This window comes from Spea bombifrons, chromosome 4 (assembly GCF_027358695.1).
Source record: "Spea bombifrons isolate aSpeBom1 chromosome 4, aSpeBom1.2.pri, whole genome shotgun sequence".
NCBI classification, from domain to species: domain Eukaryota; kingdom Metazoa; phylum Chordata; class Amphibia; order Anura; family Pelobatidae; genus Spea; species Spea bombifrons.
Genome location: NC_071090.1, coordinates 80881402 through 80902039, shown reverse-complemented (window position 1 = coordinate 80902039; position 20638 = coordinate 80881402).

The following is a 20638-nucleotide window of genomic DNA, read 5'->3' as shown; positions in this document are numbered from 1 at the left end:
GTGCTCTATTGAGTTCGCTCTAGATGTAATTGGAAAACAAATACAGCAACACCATCATCAGGACAGACACAAGTGTTTGTTCTGAGAAAGGACTGAGCAATAATGAGATAAGCTTTATTTCAGCTGACACTCTCTATTTGCGTGTAACAAAGAACATATATACACCTTTTGTGACATTACTCTGATAATTAAACCTCAAACTGGACAATTTAAAAAAAAACATTTCAAAACCTTTGACAACTAATTCACATTTAAGATGATTACACATTTCTGTATTGAATTATGTCTAACTTTAAAAGAAAATTCAAGAAATATAGGTCAGTAGGGAATGGGTTGCTGTTTTGTTGCAGGTCATGGTTTGCTTTCTTAACACATACACACACACCACACACACAAACATATATATATATATATATATATACAATATAACTCATGTCATATATTCTTCAAAGGTTCTTCTACGGAAATCAGACAGCTGGAAATTAAAAATAAAAATCTATATTTCTAAATGCTTGTCCACAATAAGTCCAGTTTATATTATTCACAGATTGCCAACTGATAATTTAAACATTTGCAGCTTGTAAAAACATAGATTCTCTTGTATGTTGTTACCATAAACTTTAAAAATAGATACATTTTGTAACTAACTCAGTAAACAAAGGGGTTAAAATGTTTACTGATTGATTTTATGTCAGCGAATAATTATATCAAAAATGAAATTTAGAATCTAGACAGAAAAAATGCTCCATAACAAAATCACAACAAGTTGATATGGATGAGTGGTGCAGGATGGAGCTTAGCTTTTCATTCTATTTTTCCCCTATCATTCTTTCCTTTTCTCTTCTGAAACAATCATCAATTACCCTTATCCACCTGCACCATCTCATCTAAGTTCATTTTCAAGATGAAGTTTCCTTGTTGGATGGTGGCTGTCCAATCCTCTTTCTGTCCATCACTGACTGCTGCAGAGCTATCCCTGGATTGACAGGCTGAGAGTGAATCAATAATAATTATCAGACTGCAAGCACAGTGAGCTTCTGTGTATGTCTCTGATGGATCTGCACTGAACAAAGACCACAGAGTCCACAGCTTATTTTAAATATGAATTTCCGTGCCTTTTTTATTAGATTGAGAAGGGATTTATTATTCCTGCGTTTGAGAATAAAGAACATTTTCACATATTTTCACAAAAAAAACAAAACACTGCAATAGCATGCTAAATGTGCCTAGGTGCTGGAGAGCAAATGCGGTTACTTCCCCATAATTAGTCAGGGTTCCCTGCTTGCTTCATTTTCCTGCATTACTTGATTGATTTTCTTTTGTCTTGAGTGTGAAACAAGTAATTTCCATTTGGACGCAAATAATTAGCTGGGGCACACGTTTAACAAACAGTATATGAACTCTTTCAGTGCCACTATATTATGTATACCTGGCTAATTTGTTGCACGCACACGCCCGGCAATGAAAGGGTTAATTGCATTTATGAAACATGTCTTAGCATCTGCAGATCTTCATGAATAATTTTTTTGTTTGAAAACGTAAAAAAATATATATATATGATGCACGATGTGTGTGTAAATTAAAAAGAAATATTGTAACATTGATTAACACAGGTGTGGAGTTGTACACATCAATCTAAAAGTGATAAACTGGGAAAAGAATCAATATAACATGCTGTTTGGAGATCCTATTAAAATAGGTGTGATGCTGCTTCCTTGTTTTTGTCTGGCTTTATAAAATCTGATATTTTCTAAATGAAAAGACAGGATTCTGCAGAATTTAATTGATACTAATTGATTTAACAATTAATCAGGGTACAGGGCAGATAATTGTGTGTAGTAAGGTAGTTTAGTGTTACAAAAAGACTTTTCGTGTTGTTTTCAGGATACTGTTTTTGTTTACCTTCTTACTAATCATATGGTCTGTATCTACTTCATCCATTTTATGGCTTATCTTTTGCAGAGCTCGACATCTACAGGGACCTTGCGCACATGATTTATGTAAATTATTAGGCTTGTGCACGAGGTCGATGATTTTGGGCAAAGTTTTGTTCAGTTTTTTACTCATTTTCAAACAACAAATTCCATTTCCTGCCTTTTTCGGATGAAATTCAGGGGCTTTTTTAAATTTGGAAGGGAAATTTGTTGTCCAAAAAAGTCTCTTTCTCCTTCTGTATCCCCTGCATCCTCCCCTGCCTTGTATCTGTGATTTGTACTTTTATTTAATGTAATAAAGTCTTACTAAATGTAAGGGCAATTTACTTTACTGAGGGGGTGGTGGCTATCTGGGACAGCCTCCCAACAGAAGTGTGAGTTCCACAGAAGACCCTGAGGATTGTGCTTTTATTAAATGAAATAAAGTCTTACTTATTATAAGGAGTATTGACTTTACTGAGGGGGTGTTTCATATGTGCAACAGCCTCCCAGCAGAAGAAGTTTGTGGTCCACACAATCCATGAAATTTGAACTTTCATTTAATGTAATAAAGTATTAATTTAAGAAAGGAAGATTTACTTTACTAAGGGGGAAATGGATATGTGAAACAGCCTCCCAGCAGAAGAAGTTTGAGATCCACAGCACCCCTGAGATTTGTATATTTTTTAATGTAATAAAGACTTACTGAATGTAACAAAGATTTACTTTACTGAGGGGATGGTGGATATGTGGAACAGTTTCCCAGCAGAAGTAACTTGAGGTCCACAGAACCCTTGAGCTTCTTATTTTTCATTTCCTCATCTTTGCACCTGTCTGGCATTGCAATGGTTAACCATAGCCCTTTTTTCTGTATGTAACTTTTTGCAGCCTGTCCGTGATTGTTTCCTGGCCAGTTTGCATTTGCTAATACTCAATAAGCAGCACCTCTTTATTTATCGGACTCTGAATGCTTACTACCACTTTGAACCTTTATCGCATTTTCTGGGAATGCTGCCAAAAATGCTAATCATAGCTTGTTTAATCCTGCCTACCCCCAGAAAAAAGTAACATCTTGTAATGACTCCCATAAAATGTGTGACGTGGAAAGATGACTCATCTAAAGCAGGTAAACAAATTAATGAATTAAAAGGTCAATTTTATTTTAACTTGACACATTTTTCATCTTCAAAATGATTTTACAACCACTAAGAGTTTGTTTGGATTGAAATAGCATAATAAAATATTTTCTAAATGTAATCAATGTACTACATTGTATTCCAGATGCATTGGCGTTACCAACAATTATTCAAACAACTGAAGCCAAATGCACAAATGTTTTGGGGACCAGAGCACCCTCTTTGGTGTGATATGGGTCAGCTGTACAATTTGCTTCATCAACTGAAATGTTCTACATTGGATAATGTGATCAACATGAACAAATATATTTGATCAGACTTCACCTAGAATACTGTGGACAGTAGTTAAAGTATCATCTGCAGGAGTCATTCTGGTGCAGGTTCAAAAAATTCTACCAAAATGATGCATGCTTTACCTGGTAAATAATATCAGGAAATCCTAAAGCACGAATAGCTCGGGCATATGGTATAAACAAGTAAATACTTGCAATTAAGCAAATGCATGGGAGGAAGTATTTTTCAAAACAAGAGAAATCTTAGGACAAGATGTCCTAAAATATTTCTTCACTGACATTATTTCTTTTATTGGTCCAGTGCAATGTAAGCTTACATGAGATTTCAGAACCTAAGAGGTCTTGATCTCAGTTTCCAAATTGAGAGTCAAACAACTGGTAACATTTATCAATAAGTAAACAAAGGGGAGACTGAAAAAAGTCCAAGACTGCTTGACTCACAAAAAACAAAACATTTAGCTGGCTTGACATCAGCTTTATCAGGGGAGAATGATGTACAGTGTTGAGAAACTATATAACGGATAAAATATAACTAACTCATGCAATGCAGCAATTATGAGTCACCTCAGTGTTGGAGCCTACCGCAGTAAGAATATCTGATGTGTTTGGCTGAACAGATTTCCTGCATGAACGTAGTAGAGGAGCAGAGCAAGGGGCAAATGCCTATGAAAGATTCTGCAGAACCTATCTATGCGTTTGCAAGGGAACACCACAAAAGTTTAAAGGGACCATGCAACTATTAAATGCAAACAATGGCTAGAGTGGCTGTGTAATCTCTATGATGTTTGAGTACAAAACTTTGAATAGTGTGTTTTTGTGTAGTTATGTAAAATTTCTGCATTTGTATTTAGCCTCTTTGTTAATGGAGTACCTGCCTTTGAGAGTGTGATGCCATAATGTAAACTATGTGTCAAAAAGAAGATTGGATGCATGGTCTCATGGTTTTTCTATTTTATAAAATTTTTTATTTTATAGATGTTTAAAACGGACAATAGTTGAATGTGCTATTCTACATATACTCTTTTCCCAACTTTTTTTAGATTTTTATAGTATTATGCGCTCCTATGGAATGCATCTTAAATAACCTTATTCCTTTTTTAAAATAACGTATTGAGGGTGCGTTCTCTTAATCCTGTCTGTCTTTACTGCTCAGACAGCCCATCTCTGACATCACAGAAGGGGCATTACTTTTACGGTCTTCTAGTTTAAACTGACCTGATTTCCATCATATGTATCACACATAACATCTCACACCTATCACTCACAGATAGTGAGAAGGGAGGGAGAGGGGGGTAGATAGTGAGAAGGAAGGAAGAGGGGGGTAGATAGTGGAGAATGGAGGGAGAGGGGGTAGATAGTGGAGAATGGAGGGAGAGGGGGATAGATAGTGAGAAGGGAGGGAGAGGGGGATAGATAGTGAGAAGGGAGGGAGAGGGGGATAGATAGTGAGAAGGAAGGGGGGTAGATAGTAAGGAGGCAGGAAGAGAGAGGGCATAGATAGTGAGGATGGAGGGAGAGGGGGCATAGATAGTGAGAAGGGAGGGAGAGGGGAGTAGATAGTGAGGAGGGGGCATAGATAGTGAGAAGGGAGGGAGAGGGGCATAGATAGTGAGAAGGAAGGGAGAGGGGAGTAGATAGTGAGGAGGGGGCCATAGATAGTGAGAAGGGAGGGAGAGGGGGATAGATAGTGAGAAGGAAGGGAAAGGGGGTAGATAGTGAGAAGGAAAGGAGCAGGGGGTAGATAGTGAGAAAGGAGGGAGAGGGGGGCATAGATAGTGAGAAGGAAGGGAGAGGGGGTAGATAGTGAAAAGGAAGGGGGTAGATAGTGAAGGGAGAGGGGGAGTAGATAGTGAGGAGGGAGGGAGAGGGGGACATAGATAGTGAGAAGGGAGGGAGAGGTGGGTAGATAGTGAGAAAGGAGGGAGAGGGGGTAGATAGTGAGAAGGAAGGTAGAGGGGGGTAGATAGTGAGAAGGAAGGGGGTAGATAGTGAAGAGAGAGGGAGAGGGGGAGTAGATAGTGAGGAGGGAGGGAGAGGGGGGTAGATAGTGAGGAGGGAAAGAGAGGGGGGCATAGATAGTGAGAAGAGGGGGAGAGGGGGCATAGATAGTGAGAAGGAAGGGAGAGGGGGTAGATAGTGAGAAGGGGTTAGATAGTGAGAAAAAGGGTAGTAAGTAGCCTTGGAGACCAAGATTACACAGGCAGGGTGTTTATGGGACAAAGATGGCACAGGCCGGGCGGTTTAGGGTCCTATGCGTGATCTATGTGGGCAGTGTGGACGTCAGGGCCGGCTTTGGGTTGTGTGTGTATGCCTGTAATTTAGGGAGTTTTATCTATACCTTTATTGCGATTTCCAGTGTTTCTGCAATGCTATGTTTCTGTACATTATTATTGTATACGGGATTTGTATGTCTTGTTCTATGCCTCCAGTGCTGAGTTCACATGTGAACAATATTAATATATATATATATATATATATAATTGTTAACAGCAGTCACACTCCTATCATGCCCAGGCAACCAGTACATGCTAGAACCTGGGGATGTCTGGGCATGATAGGAGTGTGATTGTTGTTAACAATCATATATATATATATATATATATATATATATATTGCTGTTTAATTTTTTTGTTGTCCAATTTTGATGTGTTACTTACTTTTAATGAAAGTGTGATTTTTTTTGGTGGGGGGTCATTTTCGGTTTCGGCCAAGTAAATGCTGAATTTTTGGTTTCGGTCCAGAATTTTCATTTTGGTGCATCCCTGTACTAAGCCAGGCACTGAAGTGGTAGGCCTACACCACATCAATGTTTGGCTTAGTATATAGTGATAGGGGTTATGCTGCACTATTATCAATGTCTGGCTCAATGTATAGTGATAGGGATTACGCTGTACCACCATCAATGTCTGCCTCAGTATATAGTGATAGGTGTTATGCTGTAGCCCTGTCAATGTCTGCCTCAGTATATAGTGATAGGTGTTATGCTGTACCACCGTAATTTTCTGCCTCAGTATATAGTGATAGGTGTTATGCTCTACCCCGTTAATGTCTGCCTCAGTATATAGTGATAGGTGTTATGCTGTACCCCTGTCAATGTCTGCCTCAGTAGATAATGATAACAGTAATGCTGTACCACCTTCAATGTCTGCGCCAGTATATAATGATAGAAGCTATGCGATTTTAAAGTGTGTGTGGGGGGGGGTGCCACATACAGGATCCGCCCCAGGTGCCAAATACTCTAGGTACGACCCTGACTCCCATCACACCCTAACAACTCACACAATAACACTGCAAAGTGGCCATTAATGTGTGTTAGAATCTGTAAAGTTGTGCTGTTTCAATGCAAGAGCATAAAATGCCAGGTAGACGTGGCTATAGGTGTAGGTGGCAGTAGGTGATTTAATACATAGAGGAGAGCTTTGGAGGAATGACAGGATTCTGTTTCTAGGCAACTGTGGTATTTCAACAAACTTTTAAACACAGGTTTAGAGCATTAAGGAGAAAAACAGTGACATATAGATTTCTTTTACTTCTCTCTTCATGATGTAGCGTTTATATAGGGATATTTTAAGACCCCCCCCACCAGGTAAAATTGCACCTTTAAATAAGGAACATAAATCAAGATAGAAATTTTATTTACAAAATAGTTTCTTGGCAGTTATAACAACCTTTCACACTGAAAAGTAAAAACCCAGTTCAGGACCTGACTGTAATTCTGTGTGTGTGATGGCCTTCAGGTCAGCATTTTAATGCTTTTAGTATGCATGCTGTTTGTATGACTGACAGCTTTATTATCAAAAGCTGAATTATCTAAAATGGGTCATTGTTAAATTACTGTTCCTCAAGAAATTTTAGATTTTCTTAATCTGCCTAATTTAATAAATGTATAGACATATTTAAGTTCTATGATTTACTTCTAAGAGTTTTTTTAATTTGATTCTATTCATATACAAATAAAATAACTGGTCATTTTATGTGACTAACGTTAGCATTATGACTGGATTATATTTCAACTTTAAAATAATGATTTATTCTCAGATTAGAGGCATACTTCAGCAGCTCACTTTGCCCTTAGCTAAAATGTTTGCATGAAATGCATTATATTAACTACATCCCCTGCTCATCAGTACAGATGAGTGTATACCCACGGTCAGCACTGGTCCGTGTAAGAGTTCTCGGTTGTCTAACGATAGCCTCATGCAAACACACAGAAGTACTCCCAAGGCTGGAGTGAATCACATAGAGCAGAGGGGGTGGTGCGCAACCTGTATCTGGAGCTGCTATCTCTTCAGTAGAGATTTTTTGCAGCTAAAGAAGGCATATTAATTCCTTAACACCCCTATAGAGATGCATCCAAAAAAACGGGTCAAGATGACCCTTAGGACACATATGTGCATCCAGCCTTTTTTGCAGTGGAAGGGAGAGCTAGGATGTCTGAAGGCAGCCTGGACTTAACAGCCCATAGCTGAGATATCTGATCTTCCCCTGCTGGCTGATCACACACACACTGTGATCAGCAGTACAGGGCTATGGAGCCACGTTTCAGGGGAAAATCTATTTTATGTTTATTTTGAGCACTGCTGGGAAAAATGCATGTACTCCATCTTTGCAGATACAAGGGTAGGTGTCATATCAGCTGTGTTTGCAAATACTCATTTATATGTGCCTGAACTTGGTAATTTTATCAAAAGAAATACATTTTTACATGTGAAAAAACTAAGATCTGTCAAACCGTTATTTTTACACTATAAAACTAAATAAAATATTTGAATGCTTCTAAAGGAAACTTGAAATGAAATCTAAGAGGTAAAAGGAGAATATTGTTAGTGTACACATCTAAAAAATATCCACTGTAAATTCATAATGATGGTATTCTGCTTAAATTAAAACACTTGTCCATAAATCTGAATTTTCCAGATTGTAATTATAGTTTATGAACCAAATTTATCAAATTATGGATACAAAGTGGATTACAGTCAGTATGTTGTAACTTTGCAGATGAAATAGCTTTAAATATTGCAAATCAAATCAAGAAATAAAACATCTTCTTCATAGCAAATCTATAATTCGACATTTAGCAAATGATTGTAGAATAGTTTATGTCCATTATTAAAGCTCTGTTGAAATCACAGCTCATTGGAGAGCTTAAAAGTTTATCTGTAAGATAATGTAGGGTTTTCAAGTATACGGGACCATGTAAACAAAGCCAGCTCTTCCGATCACATATGCACGAATTGAACATGTATGTTTCTTTTTTTTTAAAGACCAATTATGGCATGATAGCCTTCAATTATACGTACAATTCATTGTCCTTGCACCAGTAACCTATCCTCCCTCATCAGCAAATATACTCCAACCCACCCTCTAAGATCCAACAATGACCTGCTCCTTGCATCTTCACTCATCACCTCTTCCCACGCCCACCTACAGGACTTCTCTTGCGCAGCACCAACTCTTTGGAACTCTCTTCCCCGTGCTGTCCGACTCTCACCAACCCTCCTTCAAACGCTCCCTAAAAACCTCTCTTCAGGGAAGCCTACCACAGACACAAACATCAAAACTTCTCTCTCACCCACTTACAACCCTTATCTCGCCCTACATTAGCATCATTCACTACCACGCAGTCCTCACCTCCTGTTTCTCACCCCTTATCCACCTAGACTGCAAGTTCCTGCGGGAACAGGGCCCTCCATTCCTCTTGTATCTGTATGTCAATTGCTGTATAGTACTTGTCGTTATCTGAAAAATTTTCATCTTGTACAGCTCTGCGGAATCTGTCGGCGCTTTATAAATAAAGTATAATAATAATAATAATGGTACTTGAAATAGGAATATATGGTATGTACATAAACCACAAATTCGGGAGTGGGAGGGGTAGTTTGATTGCAAAAATTTTAAATCATGCCTGGACTTTAAGCCATTAAGTTTCACTAAACGAGAATTCAGTTCAAAATAGTTTGTCCAAAACACACTAAATGAAAGACAAAATAGCTTATTGCAAGTGCACTGGTATTTCAAGGATGATGTGCATATAACACAATGTTTGTGTAGCTTTTTGGTTCTACTGTATTTGTGTTATATATTTTTTTAAAAAAAATGGAAAAATGGATCACACTATTGCCTCAAGATTTGTAGTCACCATTTATTTTTCTTGCCAAAATAGTTTTGTCCCTAAACTTGTGGATAGTCATACTGGACAGTAACCTGGAGACAGATGAAAGCAGCACTCCTATCGGAGACTTCACCAAACCTGGTAAACCAAGTATGGCTTTAGTACAGATATCTTAAAGTAAGATTAATCATTTAGCTAAAAGAACAAAATACTCTGCACATAGGTTTTAAGCGTAGGAATGAAGATCATTCTTGTCATATCTATCAATAGATATTAACTGGGGATGACTGGCAATATTCTGCTTTAAGTTGACTCCACTGGTCATTTTTCCCAGGACACGTATACATTTCACATGTTGGTGTCCAGTTCATGTAAAGTGCTCTCCTGCATTATGTGGGATGTACAACGGTGTAACTAATTCCCTTATAAATCCCCTGTTCTGCATGACAGCACTTTACATATGATGGTCAGCAAGATGTGAAATGTATATGTGTCCTGTGAAAAATGTCTAACGTAGTCACCCTTCCCTGTGCTCCTTGCTAGCCTTCCTCCACATGCTACATTTCCTGTAAAACAACCAAAATACTTTGCTACCAATAAAGTAATATTGTTTTTTTATGTTTCAATGACAGCTGTTTCTGCTTTTAGTTGTCCATGTGTTGATTATCTGTCAAAAAAGAAAACACAGAGTTAAACTGGAAACCAAAATTGTTTAGATGGAATGGATTCCATTTACACATAACCCTCCTGATAGCATTAATTTGAGGACAGCCCTGAAACATGACCCAGCACTAACCTTATATTGAACCAGCATTGCGAGGTTAAAAAAAATAGGTGCTGTTCTAGCAAGCAATTGTACTTCTTGATACGAACAATAGCGTCTCATATGGTCTGTGCAATGTAACTAATAAGTTCCTGATTGAAGTTTTGACTTCTATTAGTCTAACCAACACTACAGAAAATTCCATGGTTCAATGTGTAGCAGTACTATCAGGGGGACATACTGGAAAAATGAGATGGCAGAAGATCATACACTTTGCTCTTATTAAATCCTTGTTTTGCTCCAGGTACCGGTGATATACATATCATATAAATATATTTATGTGCCTCATAGATAATAAGCAATGTCATATAGAATTTTGCATATTTTCCTGGCAAAGGACAAATATTAGAAAGTATACAGTACATTAATATTACCACCCCTCTTTTCTTCTTATGGTCTAAAGAAGCATTTGCCGCTACAAAGTAGCCCCTTATTTTCATTTTCTTACTATTAATTTTAAGCCAATGGGATTCCTGAATTAAACCCACATCAATACGTTCTTTCTTTAAAGTTTTAGATAATATCTCTCTTTTATAATTAGTATTTAGCCCCTGGACATTTATAGTCATCCATTTGACCATAAGTTCGCACAATTTTTTAATTCCTTAGTATGGCGAAATTCCTTAACATTAACATAAAAACAACATTTAAAAAGGACGACATATAACAAAATTACATGAGGAGAGGAACCTCTCCTACTCCTCAATGTACGCGTCTTCTCCCACATTAGGCGCGAATATATAGACTCTATCTAAGTCAAGAATAAGAAGGGTTGGACTCGGCGGGACTCTCTCTAATTTACAGCATACATTATATATATATATAATTCATGTATTACAGCTTCTCCCTTATCGCAAAGTAAAAAAAAACATAACTCATTCATATCCTAAATCAATCTCTGACTATTGTATTAGGACCACAGGGAAAAAGAAAGAAAAAAAAAAAAAAAAAAAAAAAAAAAAAAAAAAAAAAAAAGAAAAGTGAATCATCCATACCAATGGATACATATAATAGGCTAATAATGAGCCTAAATAAATAAAACGTAAATTTATCCACAATGAAAGAATATCATCCATAACTCTGGATACATGAAAAAAAAAAAAAAAAAAAAAAAAAAAAAAAAAAAAAAAAAAAAACATAAATATATATATAGAAAGTGAAAGTGAATCATCCATTACCATGGATACATATAATGGGCTTATAGTGAGCCTAGCTGTGACAATACGAAACCCCTACAGAACCAAAAAAAAAAAAAAAAAAAAAAAAACACATAAATATATATCAAAAAATAAAAGTGAATCATCCATAACATGGATACATATAATGGGCTTATAGTGAGCCTAGCTGTGACAATACGAGACCCTTGTAAAACCAGAAAAAAGAAAAAAGAAAAAAAAAAAAAAAAAAAAAAAAAAAAAAAAAAAAAGAGAAAAAAATAAAATACACATGTCTCCCGGTGAAAGTGAATCATCCATATCAATGGATACGTATGATAGGCTAATAGTGAGCCTAAATAAATAATCGTGAATTTGTCCATAAAGAAAGTGTATCATCCATAACACTAAGTACGTGAAAGAAAAACAAAAAAAAAAACAAAAAAAAAACAAAAAAAAAAAAAAAACACGTATATAAATAACAAACTTAAATTAAAATTACACAAATAATTTCCCTCGCTTATTTCCAGCTAACCTACAGATCATAATCCTGATACATAAAAATAATATATTTCTTTACGCTTCTCCAATATCTCCTCTATAATATAGGACGTGAGAAATGATTTTTCTGTTAGTAACATAAATTTTTTTTTCTTTTCTTTCTTCTCTCTCTTCTTTCTCTCTTTCCTTCCTCTTTATACACCATCCTCAGTGTTTTTAAGGCGTTCCAATTGCCTTTTAGCTTCTTCCGGTGTTTTACATGTCCATCTGGAATTGTCTTTATAAATTATAAGACTTACAGGGAAACCCCATCTATAAGAGATATTTTGAACTCTCAGATCTTGGGTAATTATAGAGAATTCCTTTCTCTTTTTACGGGTATATACAAATAGATCTGAAAATATCATAAGTTTCTTGAATTTTTCTATTCTCGGTTGATTAACGAAAGATGCTTTTAAGATCAACTCTTTATTCTTAAGATGCAAAATTTTAACTATTACATCCCTTGGAGTAGAAACTGGAAGACCTTTAGGTTTCGAAATGCGATAAGTTCTTTCAAAAATTTGGTCCTTTCTTTCGAATTTTAATCCCATGCTCTCAAAAAACTCAATTAGGTATTCTTCTAGGTTTCCTGATGGTATCTCTTCCGGGACATTCCTTATCCTTAAGTTCTTACGCCTCATATTATCTTCAAATATTGATAGTTTTTCTTCCAGATGGGCCATTTTATCCTCTATGTTTCCTATAGCCACTTTATTTTTGTTTACTTGGGATAAAGTTGTATCAATTTTTTCTTCCAGTTTGATAACTCTCTCTCCCAAACTGTTAATGTCTTTCTTTATTTCTTTCGTATTGTTCTGGATCTCCAATTTTAATTGCTCCAACATCTGAGCCAAGCTATTGTTCATTTGTTCAGCTGTGATAGGTACGCTACCTGAAAGATCCAGCTGAGGATCATCAGTACTTGATAGGCCTGATTTGTTTATTTCATTTGTCCAAACATTAGGACTTCCAGATTGGTTGGAAAAATCTCTTGAGACTACTGGCGAAAAAAAAGCTGATGCATTGTAGTCTTTCTTTTTTTTTTGTTCTTGCTCTTTATCTTTAACAGATCTCTTATCTTTCTTCATTTTCGTTTGACTTCTCAAAACTCAGCGTATACAACAGATTTCTCCAAAGTTTCTCTAAAGATTCTCCAAAATGATCAACACAATCTTCTTTATTAGGCCCTAATCATTCGCCCATATTCAGAGCTCACCATTTTATATTAATTTAATCCTCTTTTCAGCTAGCTCCTCTTTTCAGCTTCAAAAACATTCCACATAGCTACAGGTCACCGAAAAAAAAAAAAAAAAAAAAAAAAAAAAAAAATTAAAACAAAAAAAAAAAAAAAAAAAAAAAACTATTCAAGCCTTAAAGAGGAACTTAATTTTGAAAAAGAGTCCAAACATTTAGAAATCCTCTTATTTATATAATAATGTCACATCTATTTCAGCCGTCTCCAATCTTTCAAACAGTTAATGATTAACTCACGGCTTTCCTCACGGTTCACTCGCGGCTTTTCTCAGTTTTCCCAACTGTTTGTGAGGCTTAGGAGGTTAAACCATAAATATATTACCGCTGTCTTTCAGGTCAGGACAGATCATCTCACGTTCTCTCCCTGGACGTCACGACTTTCTCGGCCGCACAGAGCTTCAGCCAGATATTTATTTCACGGTGTTTCGCGGTGTTTCGCGGTGTTTCGCGGTGTTTCGCGGTTGCCGCGGCTTCCTCCACCCAGACTAGCAGGGGGGGTCGCGGATACTCCCGCCAAAGATTTGCGGCCGAGCCGATTGGAAAGAAGAGCCGGTCCCAGGCGCTACACAAACGAAAAACCGCCGATATGCCGCATTGGTGTATCGAGTCCCGGCGAGCTTCAACCCCCCTACTCACGGAGCATCACGTCGTGCGTCCTCACGTCATGACTCCTCCCCCCCAGAAGAGAGCTCAGATGGAGCACAAGGGAATTGAACCCTGGACCTTAAGCACTGGGGTTCAGCTCCTTAACCATTACTCTACATAGTCATATGGGAGTGGCTCCTATTAATTAATTTCTGAAACAGTAAAATTTGAGTATATACATCAAGAGGCTGATTTAGAGGCTCGTTTTGTGATTTTGATCTGCCGACTAGATGATAAATTATATACAATAGTGAATATATATGCCCCTAATAGAACTCCAGAGCCTTGTCTAAAGAAATTACTAAATAAAATTGAAGAAATTAGACAGGGACAGATGATATTAGCAGGTGATTTCAATATGGTTACGGATACAAGTCTAGATAAACAGTTCCAATCTGGAGTTAAATGTCCGCTGGATTTAGCAAAGCAGGCAAAGAAATTCCAACAGTTATTAAAAGAACATGGTTTGTACGATGGGTGGAGGGTATTTAAACCGGGAGAACGAGACTATACATATTTTTCCAAAGTGCATTTGTCATATTCAAGGATTGATATGTTTTTGGGAGATCAGAATTTCATAAAAGATATAGAAAAAATTTTTATTTTGGAAATTTCGTGGTCGGATCACAATGCAGTAGTAATGTCAACTTATGGAAAAAATGTTAAAACTCTGAGAAGAGATTGGAGGCTGAACAATAATATTATTCACAATGTGGCTAATCAGGAATATCTGGCAAATATGACAGATCTGTTTTTTAAGGAGAATGACACTTCAGAAACTTCTTTATTAAATATTTGGTGCACTTATAAGTGTGTTATGCGAGGGCATTTAATAATGTTAAGTTCTAGGGAGGAAAAACATTCTGTTTCTTCCTCAGCAGAGCTTCATTTAGAGTTTAATCGTCTCTCAAAAGAAAATAAACAATCTCCTTTAAGAGAAACTACAGAGAAGCTTACAAATATTACAAATTTAATTAATGCTCACCATATGTCTAAAATAAAGGAAAATCTTAAAAAATTAAACCAACAGTGGTATTATAAGAATAATAAAACAGATAGATTTCTTACAGCAAAACTAAAGAAAAAAGTAGCCTCTCAACGTATTTATAAAATAATAGATGAGGGTAAGTCTTTTTATAAACCACAGGATATAGGGGTGGTTTTTAGAAAATTCTACCAAGCTTTATATAATATCCCAGATCAGACAGAAAGTACCACTATATATAATTATTTAAAGAAATCAAATATGCCTAAACTCTCTAAGGAACAGTTAGAAGAATTAAATTGTCCAATTAATCCAGAAGAGGTGAGACAGATAATTGATAAACTGAAGAAGAATGTAGCCCCTGGCCCAGATGGATTTACGAATTTGTTTTTTAAAATATTAAAGGAGAAACTGGCCCAGAGGCTAAGTAGGATCTATAATTCAATAGGAAATCAGACTCACTTTCCACGGGAAATGATGCAAGCAAATATAGTTCCCATTCTAAAACAGGATAAGGATCCGGAAAAGATCTCTAATTATAGACCAATTTCCCTGTCTAATACGGACACAAAAATATTTGCATCAGTGTTAGCAGCTAGATTAAAAAATATAATTCCCTTTCTAGTACATAAAGACCAGGTGGGTTTTGTTGATGGAAGATCTTCTAGTAGTAATATAAGACGATTGATCCATATTCAGGATATTAATCAAAAGAGTGGTGAATACATGATGACTATGTTTTTAGACGCTGAGAAAGCTTTTGATAGGGTTAACTGGAATTTTATGAAAGCATCATTGGAAGAATATGGATTTATTGGTGATATACTAGACAAGATAATGGCTCTGTATGTCTCCCCTACTGCTAGAATTATTAGTCAGGGAATATCATCTCAATGGTTCTCGATCAAGAACGGAACTAGGCAAGGGTGCCCATTATCTCCCCTTCTATATATTCTTTCTTTGGAGCCACTTGCTCAAAATATAAGAGATCATCCCTTTATTAGAGGCTGTTTAAATGAGGGTAAGGAAGGGAAAATAATGCTATATGCCGATGACATTGTGATTACGGTTCAGGACCCAGTTAGGTCAGTTGAATATTTACTAAAAGAAATAAAAACGTATAGCAATATTTCAAATTATAAATTGAATATATCAAAAACGAGTGCAATTTTGGGAAATTTACCAGACCCTATTATCCAGACCCTAAGAAATGATTATACATTTGAGTGGGTAACTAAAGAAATAATATATTTAGGGATAAAAATAACAGTAAACCCTAATAAATTATTAGAAACCAATTTTAAATCCCTATTAGCTTATACCTCAGCTACCTTAAGGTCTTGGGCAAATTTAGAGATCTCTTGGTGGGGAAGGCTAAATACTCTTAAATCTTATATCCTTCCTAAATGGCTATATTTGTTTAGATCGGTTCCTCTCTCGTTTTCTAAGTTATGGCTAAAAGAGATACAAAGGGTTTTTACCAAATTTATATGGGGGGACAAACCCCCGAGAATATCTATGAAGTCATTGAAGAAAAATATAGCTCAGGGTGGAATAGCTTTTCCGGACATTAAAAAATATCATGATGCAGCAATGATCTATCATTGTTCAAAATGGCTAATAGATACAACTAAAGATGAGGCATGGTATAAAACAGAGTCTTTAATATTAAAAACGAAAGACTTAAGTTTTTTATTGTCGTCTAACTCCCAAATACAAAATGCTGAAACTAATTTAATATTATCAAATTTGTTGAAATTTTGGAAAGGCTATAGAAAATCAAAAAAGTTAGGCTGCGTTATGTTACCAACTGCTTCCTTACAGTTTCTCCAGATGAATATTAGGGATCTGGATATAACCAATTGGTATGCAAAGGGTCTAAAGAAATACAACCAGCTGGTTCGAAAAAATAAGGTTAGACCTTTTGAGGAGCTAATAGAAGAATTTAATCTATCTTGGCAAGATAGTTTTACTTACTTACGTATCAAGAATTATATAGAGTCCCAGAAGAGATTATACAATGAGACCAATGGTAGGATAATATCTTTGATGGAACAGGAAATAAGCATAAGAAAAGTGATCCAAAGTAAGTTATGTGATGAAGAGGATACTCGAGAAAAACCAAGAGCATATGTAAAATGGCAAAATGATATAGGACAACAAATTGACTGGGAGGAGTGGTGTAGACCATTCTCCCAGTTAAGAAAAAATATACACTGTTTAAGCTTGATCGAACTACAATATAAAATAATGAATAGATGGCATTTAGTCCCAGAAAGGTTGAATAAGATGTTTCCTCGGGTCTCTAATTTATGCTGGAGATGTAATCAGGGGAAGGGATCTTATGTCCATATATGGTGGAGCTGTTATAAACTTGATAAATTTTGGCTTATGGTTAGTTCAGTTTTTGATCTGTTAGAGATCACTGGAATACATTTTTCAATGGAGAGCTTTATTCTCCATTTACTATGGAAGAATGAAAATAATATACAAAAATACTTAGCTTTTCATATTTTAATGGCAGCCAAAATTCTTTTGGCTCGTAATTGGAAAAATCAAGAAGTTCCATACTGGGAAAAACTGAAATTTCAAATAAACTTTCAATTACAGATGGAAAAAGGTCTTTTGGAAGGTAAACAAGAATTAATAGCTTCTCAGGCATTGAATAAATGGTCTTTGGCGTTTTCTAAGGATATATTAGAATAAATTTTGCCCTTGAGCGTTCTTTTTCTGTGAGTAAGAGTAATAGATAGCCCCTGGAATCTTGAATTTTTGTCTTTCTTGATTTTCCTGTGTATGGCGATTTCCAACATGTTTGTATATTGACTATAGAACGGTATGTTTATATATTTTCCTTTTTGTCTTGTCTTTATGTGATGTTATTGTAATATGTTGATATGTATAAGTGACGTGGATTTTTTTGTTAAAAAGAACAATAAAAAAAAAAAAAAAAAAAAAAAAAAAAAAAAAAAAAAAAAGAAAGTATACAGTACATTGCTATATGCAGAGTTGTATGTGTTTTACATTTATTGTGCTGGTCTTGTTATATTAATAGTGAATAAAGAACCAAAGAATAACCTACAAAATATATATATTTTTAAAACTTACTATTACAAAATATGAAGCTTTGTGAAACAAATAAAATCACAATATCTGAGAACTCATGTATATTAAACTCCCTGACTTTTCTTTATTATTTATCTATTATTTTATGTGGCAGCATCCTTTGAATTAGAGAAACAAGAGGTGAGGAGAGCCCTGCTCAAACAAGCTTACAATCTCTTCTCCCTGTATCCACATTAGTAACTCTAGAACTTCCAAAAACTGGACCTTTATATTCTCTGTTTGAAAAAAGAGGCATAGTACCTGCTAAAGACAATGTTTACATGCTGGCCCAGCAACCTCATGCATCTCACTGAATCCCATGGGTTCCCATGGCAGTGATCTGCACCAGGAACCAGGGGTAGCTGTGCATCCACTTTTCTCAATAGGATGTATTATTACTGCTAAGTAGACTTGTGCATTCATTTTCATACAAATATGCTTTCTTGATGAATTTTATAGTTTCATCCATATGTCTAAATAACAAACAACAAAAAAACGAATGTGCGCAATACGAAAATCTTTGTTCATTTGTTCTGTCGCTGCCGCCGCCACCATTTTAATTACATGAATCTCGCCATTTTGCCTGCACTAAGAGGAGGTACATTGAGTGAGCTGATCTTCATTTGTCCAATCAGCTCATTCCTGCGACATCATGCGGAGAGCTTCTCCAATGGCTGTGCTGCATCTTTCAAAGAAAAAAAGCAGACTAATAATGAAGAGAGCCTATATAAGAGCAGAGCAGGCAGGGGATCCGTTCATTTCACTGTGACTGCTTTATGTGACACTGCTGTGCTGCACTTTACAGAGTGAGATTCTTCTGTGTGACATTTGGTGAGCCTCAGCCTACCATATCGCACAGTGTCTAAGACTTTTAAAGAATTGTTTTTATTTAATTAATAACACCTATTAAAAATTAAGATAATTTAAGTCCACTACTATCCTTACCCTTACTTAACCCTATAACTTAGCTAATTTTGACCCTCTTTGTTCCATCCATTGGTCTCAAATTCAGCGCTTTTATTTCTTGTTTCCATGGCAACCAGACAGACAAATGGGATCTCTGAAAATGAAAATGTTGGACGAATTTGGAATTTGACTGCGGATATCTTGCTGCACAATTAGAAAGTCCTCCGGCAGTTTAGAAACATGAATAAAGTTTCCATTTAAATATAAAAGTTGCAGAAAGCAAGAAAATTATAGTGATTGTTTACAAATTTGGTGCGTTAAAAATAAGTGTACCGCTTTAAATTGGACCTGTTTTCTGTAAAAGCAAGCCCCAGTTGTGAGGTTTATAATCTTATATGAGCTTAGGCAATGGTTGTTTGAACAGCCACACAATTTTGATGTGGTCACCGTCATCAATCTACTCATCTGGAACTTTACAACAGCAGTGCAATTTTTTTTGTTTAAAGGTTAAGGACAGCACAGACAATGATTGACCCCCCCCCCGCTCAAATCTAAAGAAATGCTTAAAACATATAATTTTTAATGCAACAACTAGGCACTTTTTTTTTTTTTATTTGAGGTAGGTTTTGGCTGGTTGACAACCTGGTTGTATTTGGGGTCACCCTGGCAAGGGTTCAATTTAAAGTACATGATTAATGTTGCCTGAATCATCGGACTTTCCTCTTTAAAATGACAGTTGGCGACCCTGCTTGATGGACAACAATGAAAAACATTATATAACCCGATTTCAAATCCTGGTGTTTATGATTTAAAATGTACAATAGTAAAGCCTTTATGTCAAGATGAAAGCTAAATGGTTGTCTTTTTTTCTCATTAAACAAAATGGATTGTGATGTATTGAATAAAAATATCAAACATAATAAAAGTTTAAAGCATGGATTGCATATAAATGTTAAGACATACCCTAGGGTATTATCACTTTCCATCCTCCATAAATAACGATCACTGTTAATCCTTAAAGTGAATCAATTACTAAACAAAATATTACAACATGATTTCTATTTCACTCACTATTTTAAAACCAGGGAAATCAAATACCGGGTCAAATTAGAATGCAATTAATATCAAATACATTGTGCATGTTAATCACTCCAAATGACTTATACTATTATTTTTATAATCAACATTCTTTACAGAATGTAAACTTATGGTGTGTATGTATACTATACTTCACTGGCTCTCTATAATGCATTGTGAAATCAGTGAGCTTTCTGCACCATTAAAGTATGGATTCTAGAAGACCAGCTAAGTCAATCTAGCTGGAGAAATGAGTGTGGGTGAGTGTGTAGTGAATTGGTGTTGATCAATAAGGAAGGTGGTGTTAAGGACGGAAGGCGGGTCTCAATCCTCCCCTAACCTCTTGTGGTAAGGTCAGTGACCTTGGTCGTGCCCACCAAGCATATGGTCGGCTGGTGGTTAGCTCTAGTAGATGGCAGCACAGGGAGCTGTTTGTTGTGTTGGATGAGGGGGGAAGTGAGTAGTTGCAAGTATGGAAGCTGGACTAGCAAGGACGGAGTTAATTTATTATGGTAACACAAACATTAATAAACCCATCAATTTCAATATTTATTTATCTGTTTAATCCACTATTGCTAATAGGGACATTTATAACTTCTGTCTCAATATTTTGATTTATAAGAGACTTAAATGCCTTTACAAGTAATATGTTGTTTTACCTAAGCAGGGTATTCCTAAACCTTGTGAACTGT